The following is a 6,496-nucleotide window of genomic DNA, read 5'->3' as shown; positions in this document are numbered from 1 at the left end:
GCTTTTTTAAATTTCAATTTTGGTATTTTCTTGCTAGTTATCTTAGTTACCAAGTATTACAACATACTCTAAATTGGAAGACTTTGGGAAGAAACACTCAATTCTAGAAGTTAAAGATTGATATTGGGGGTGCTAGTGTCATGTGGCTCTAATCAAGACTCTGTCTGGCTTGCAGATGCCTGCCATCTGCCCATAGTTCATATGGTAGGGTCAGAGAGAGAATCCTCATTCCTCTCTTCTCTGATAAAGACACCATTCCCTTTCTGAAGGTTGCAGCTTTGTGATCATGTCTGTGCCCAATTGCCCTGTTAAGATTCCACCTTCAAATACCACCAACTTATAAGCCAGATTTTCCACATACACACAATGTGCAGTGTAAGTATAAATACAAAATTAATTTTTTGCATATTAGTCTTGCATAGTACACACTTGATGATTTAAAGTTTTCTTTTCATTTTTTTGAACCTGCTATTGCTGACTTTATTGCCCATTAAATTTGAGTTAGCAATTGTTGCTAAATTTAAATATTATGAAAATTATATATAGAATACTGCAAAAATACAGTAAAAAGACTGAAGTTTGACCCTTTTCTGCTCAGAAAGTCCCTTTACTCCCAAGCTTATAGTATGTCATCCTTCTGGCTCCACAATGCACTGCCACTATTACTGTTTCTCTTCCTTCTGATCTTCTTTTTGTACCCCAGTGCCAGAACTTCCAAAACCTTCCTGTTCAGATGCCATCTTTTTATATGCCATTTTGAAGAGTTTCAATGATGCCAGATGTAGGGAAGATGCTGCTTGCCTAATGTTTTCTCCTGTTTCACTATCCTTTTGAGCAAGGAGTCCTCTCATTTTGTAAATCCCTTCCTTTAGCTTGTTACACTCATCAGCAGGCAACTGGCCCTTGAATTCTTCCATCTTGGTTTCTGTGTCATGAACAATTCCTTCAGCCATATCAACTGCTTCAACATGTTCCTTTCTCCAGTCTTCCTCAGCTTACTTCTCTGCATTTTAAACCATATTTTTAATATCATCTTTGCTTAATCCACCAGAAGACTGGATTACAATCTGCTGCTCAGTACCCATTCTTTTGTCTTTGGCAGAAATGTGCACGATTCCATTGGCATCAATGTCAAATGTAACTTCTATCTGAGGCACTCCATGAGGGGCTGGCAGCATTCCAATCAAAGTGAACTGTCCTAGAAGTTGTTTTTGTCTCCGGCCATTTCTTGTCCCCCTGACACACTTTAATCTCTACTTGAGTTTGTCCATCATCAGCCATAGAAAACACCTGGCTCTTTTTGGTTGGAAAAAAACAAAAAATAAAAAAACTATTAATAAGTTTGGTAAAGACACCTCTCAGTGTCTCAATACCCAGAGAGAGGGGAGTGACATCCAGGAGTAGCACATCTGTAACATCACCAGCCAACACACCTCCCTGAATGGCAGCTCCTATGGCTACAGCCTCATGAGGATTAACAGCTTTACTTGGGGCTCTGCCGAAAAGATCTTGCACAGTCTGCTAAACCTTGGTCATCCTCATCCTCATTATGCCACCAACCAGAATCACTTGTCTTATGTCACTCTTGCTGACTTCTGCATCCTGCATAGCTTTCTGACATGGAGCAATAGTTCTCTTGATTAGATCTGTGACAATGCCTTCAAACTGAGCTCGAGTCAGCTTCATACCCAAATGCTTTGGTCCAGAAGCATCTACTGTAAGATATGGCAAGTTGATGTCAGTCTGCACAGATGAGGAGAGTTCACATTTAGACTTCTCAGCAGCTTTTTGAACTCTTGGAAGTGCCATGTTGTCTTTGGTCAAATCAATTTCTGTCTCCCTCTTGAACTTCTTGACAATGTGCTGTAACAAAGCTTGGTCAAAGTCTTCACCTCCTAAGAAAGTGTCCTCATTGGTAGATTTCACCTCAAACACTCCTTTTTGAATTTCCAGGATAGAAATGTCAAAGGTTCTACCACCTAAATCATACAGAGCAATGACTTTATCTTCAGATTTGTCCAGACCATAAGCCAGAGCAGCAGCTGTAGGCTCATTGATCGCTCGAAGCCAATTTAGCACAGATATCTGGCCAGCATTCTTAGTGGCCTGTCACTCTGAGTCACTGAAATAAGCAGGGACTATGATCACAACATTTTTTGCTGTGTGGCCCAGGTAATTTTCTGTAGTCTCTTTCATCTTCATCAACACAAATGCTCCAATCTGACTTGGAGAATAGTTTTTCATGAGCCTCAACCCAGGCATCATCATTGGAGGCAGGGACAATTTAAAAGGAATATTCTTAGTGTCTTTCTGTACTTCAGGTTCATCGTATCGTTGTCCAATAAGATGCTTGGTAGCATAGAAGATATTATTTGGGTTGGTGACAGCCTGATGTTTGGCTGGCATACCAAGCTGTTCCCCATCTGCTGTAAAGGCAACCACAGAAGGGGTAGTTCTGGCACCTTCAGCACTCTAGGACCTTTGCTTGTTTGCCCTCCATAACCTCCACACAGGAGTTAATAGTACCCAAATCAATATGAACAACTGCACCCTTGATTGCTTCTGATGCATAATCCCTTCTTGAAACAAATCTAAAAGCCTCATGACTAAAGCCATTCCAGCCATCCTGGTAACAGGTCTCCAGGATGCTGTGGTGCCCATGAGACGTGTGGCAGCAGAACTGCTGGCACTTATCATAGCAACTGGACAGAAGGGTTAGGAGAGCAAGAACAAAGACAGATTTAAAGTTTTCTAATAGTTTTGCCAGTAGCTTTCTTAGATTAGCATTTGTAAGATCATTCCCTTGGGCCATGGAAATGGCTTGTTGGGTAACGTTCAAATCTGATGAGCTGAATTCTGTCCCTGAGATCCACTTGATGACAGGAAAGAACCAACTCCTACACATTGTCATGACCTCCATAGGCACGGTAGCATGTTCTCCTCCCAACAAGAATGCATACATAAAAATAATAATAAAATAAATAAATGTAATTAAAATAGATCATACCATCTGCAAACAAAACTAGTTGTATTTCTTTCTTGCTAATCATAATGTCTTTAATTCCATTTCTTCCCTAATTGGCCTGACTACATACCCAGGAAAATACAAAGCAGAAGCCACAATATCTTGGTCTCATTCTTGATTTTAGTGGAAATATACAGTCTTTCATTTGCAAAAGGTGTTAGCCAAGACTTTTTCAAAGGTAAAGTATAATAAGTTAAAGAATTATCTTAGCTACTTTTCTACTGCTGTGAAGAGACACCAGGACTAATCATATATATATCATGGCTTGCTTACAATTCCAGGGGATTAGTGTATGACCATCATGGCAATAAGCATGGCAGCAGGCAGGAAGGCAGGCAGGCATGGCACTAGAGCAATAACTGAAGAGAGAGAGAGAGAGAGAGAGAGAGAGAGAGAGAGAGAGAGAGAGAGAATGAATACTGGACTTGTTTGGAGTTCTGCAATCTCTAAAGTCTACCCCTAATAACATGCCTACAACAAGACCACACCTCCTAATCCTAACTGGGGACCAGACATTCTAACATATGAGCCTATGGGGACTCATCTTACTTAACCTCAAATGGTTTCCTTGTCCACATTTGTCCTGAATAATTCTTACTGAAGGACTTCGAGTTTTGTCAGAAGCTTTTTATGTATTTATTGAAACAACTGAATAATTGTGAGTCTTTTTCTAATGATACAGTGCATAGCATTGATTGGTTTTGGATGTACATCAGCCTTGAGTTCCTGGGACAAATTCTCTTTAGTCATGGTGACTAGTGACTACTTTTAATGAATCATCATTATTAAAAAATTGTGACTGGACTCAGTTTCCTAGAATTTTGTTAAATTTTTGGTGCCCATTACTGTAAGAGATATTGACCCATGATTTTCTTCTCCTGTTAAGACTCTGTGTAGACCTAGTATCCAGACAATAATGCTCACAGAAGGAGTCATGAAGCACTCATCTTTCTACTTCTTGTAATAGTAACCTTCTTACTAATTCTCGCTTAAATGGTTAGAAGAAAACAGTAGTGCAGCTGTGTTGGTCTGGGTTCTTTCTATGAAAGACTTTGGAAGGTTTTCTCAGCCTCTTACCTTTGCACCTAAGTTTTTCATTTATTTTTGAGTGGTCAGTTTCTGTGTTCCTATGAAGTTGCCCATCTTTCCCAAATTAGCTAATTTATGTGCAGAAAGTATTGTGTACATCTCTTTCATTTTCTTCCTATTTCTGCAGAGTGTGCTGAGCTATTATTCTCGATTGTCAGCATTTTAACTATCAAATTTTCTTGATTAGTTCCTATGACTCTTGTCATGAGTAGTTTCTTAGACACAAAAGTGATCCGGGTCCAAATTCTCGGCTTTTCACCATGTGGCTGCTGTCTCAAACCTCAGCTTTTAATCTATGTACTATAGGTATTTCAATATACTCATTACTGTTTTTAATTTTTAGGACAATTTATTATGGTAATTTTTACTTCTTCATTTGATAATACATAAATGATTGTTTTTAGGTCACAAGTTAATTTTGAAAAAACTGTATTTTAATATAACTAAATAAAATATCAAAATGCCACTTACGAGGCTGTGTATGTGCACATCTCTAGTCTTAGCAGTTTTGAGGCTGAGATGACAGGATCCAGAACTAGAGGCAAAACATCCAACAAACATGAAAACAAACCCTACACCAAGAAAAATACCTCCCCCAAACCCATTCATTTTAGTTAAAAATTGACTATGAAATATCACTCTCCTTGTCTGTATACAATGGATGTTTGTTTATCAGTTTTATTAAAAGAAAGACAAAAAGCCCCAAAGTTTATGCCACTTGCACAAGAGAAATGTGTGAAACTATTAAGTGAAGTAAACCAGACTCCAGAAAGAAAAGTGTCATGCTTATTCTCTAATGTCGAATCTAGATTTAACTGTAAGAATGTACTTATATGTATGTACAGGATTTGATGCTAGAAGGCTGCCATCCAATGGCTAGATGGGATCTGAAGGCAGTGGAGAGAGGAGAGGAAGACAGAGTAGCTGGGGAGGGGAAGAAACATAAAATAGTATTTATTTTCTCTTACATGAGAAATCTAGGTGTGTGTGTGTGTGAGTGTGTGTGTGTGTGTATGTGTGTGAGTGTGTGTGTGTGTGTGTGTGTGTGTGTGTGAGAGAGAGAGAGAGAGAGAGAGAGAGAGAGAGAGAGAGAGAGAGAGAGATGCAAGCAGAAGTGAGACCATTTTAAGGAAGGAACATGACCAATAAGAGGACTGGGGAGCCAGGAGAAGGAAGATTTGAGGGGGAAGGAAGCATCTATGACCATAGTACATTGATGTATACGTAGGAAAATGTAATGAAACCCAGTCTTTTGTAAACTAAAAATAAATTAAAAAGAACTAAAAAATCAAGCACTAAACACTGTTCAACCAAGTAATGGACAAATGAATGGACAGTTTTCAAAAGATAAACACTTTGAAATGAGCTTAGGAACTAACTAGTGGATTCCAGAAAGATTTTCCATACACCCTAAGTTTTGGTTAACCCTTTTTTTATCTGCTATTTCCCTGACACCAGCTCTGTTTAAACCTCTGAACTCCAGGATTTCCTACTTCTTTCATTTCACATTTCCCTCCAATTCATCTTAAATGTAGTTGTGAGATAGCAAGTGTACAACGGCTTTCCACACAGCCTTCCTTACCTTTCATGTTATGTCCTGTTTCTCTCCACACTGCTCAACCCTCACTGCTTCAGCCTTTCTGCTTCCAGTGGTCCATCTCTCTACTTTCATTTTCCTATAGTATCTTATTCTTCCTTCTGTAATATGCTTCCCCACATCCTTGCTGAGACTTCTTTGTAGTTTTCTTGACCTCTCCTTGTGCTCCAAATTAAAATCACAAAAGCTCTATGGCATTTGTATTTCTGGATATAAATTAATTTCCCCAGCATAATTTTTCTGGTTCGGAAAATGTCATGATTTCATTTTTCTTTAAACCAGGGTAATATTCCATTCTTATATGTACCATGTTTTTCTCATCCATTTGTCTGTTGATGGACATCTAGGTTGATGCCATTTACTAGCTATTTTCACTAAGAAAATGATGAACATGAATATATAAGTGTCTCAATAGTAGAATATAAAGTCTGTTGGGCATGTGCTCAAGAATAATATAGTTGGGTAATATTCTGGTTCTAGTTCTAGTTTTTGGAAACCTCAAGACTGATTTTCAAAATGGCTATTCTAGATTATACTCACACTGACAAGGAATTAAGGGGCCTCCTTTCCATCTACCCCAGCCAGTATTTTTTGCCTTTTGTTCTCCTGATGACTGAGTTGAGATTTCTATCTGACTCTAGTCTAGTAAATTGTTCATGAGTTTTAAGCTATTTGTATTTCTCTTTTTTTGGAAAATTTTCTGCTTAGTCCTAAAGCCCATTTTTATTGAGCTTTTGTTTTGTTTTTGTTTTTTTTTTGTTTTTTGGGTTTTTTTTTGTTTTGTT

General features: G+C 38.3%; 1 pseudogene; it reads right to left on the bottom strand.

Annotated features, from left to right (window-relative positions):
* Positions 1 to 629: 629 nt before the first annotated feature.
* LOC114615065 lies at positions 630 to 2,697 on the bottom strand (annotated as a pseudogene).
* Between the last annotated feature and the right edge of the window lie 3,799 nt (positions 2,698 to 6,496).

Source organism: Grammomys surdaster, unplaced genomic scaffold (assembly GCF_004785775.1).
Source record: "Grammomys surdaster isolate TR1022 unplaced genomic scaffold, NIH_TR_1.0 126546, whole genome shotgun sequence".
In the NCBI taxonomy this organism is placed as follows: domain Eukaryota; kingdom Metazoa; phylum Chordata; class Mammalia; order Rodentia; family Muridae; genus Grammomys; species Grammomys surdaster.
The sequence above is the reverse complement of the archived record's forward strand: the minus strand, read 5'-3'. Positions and strand labels throughout refer to the sequence as shown.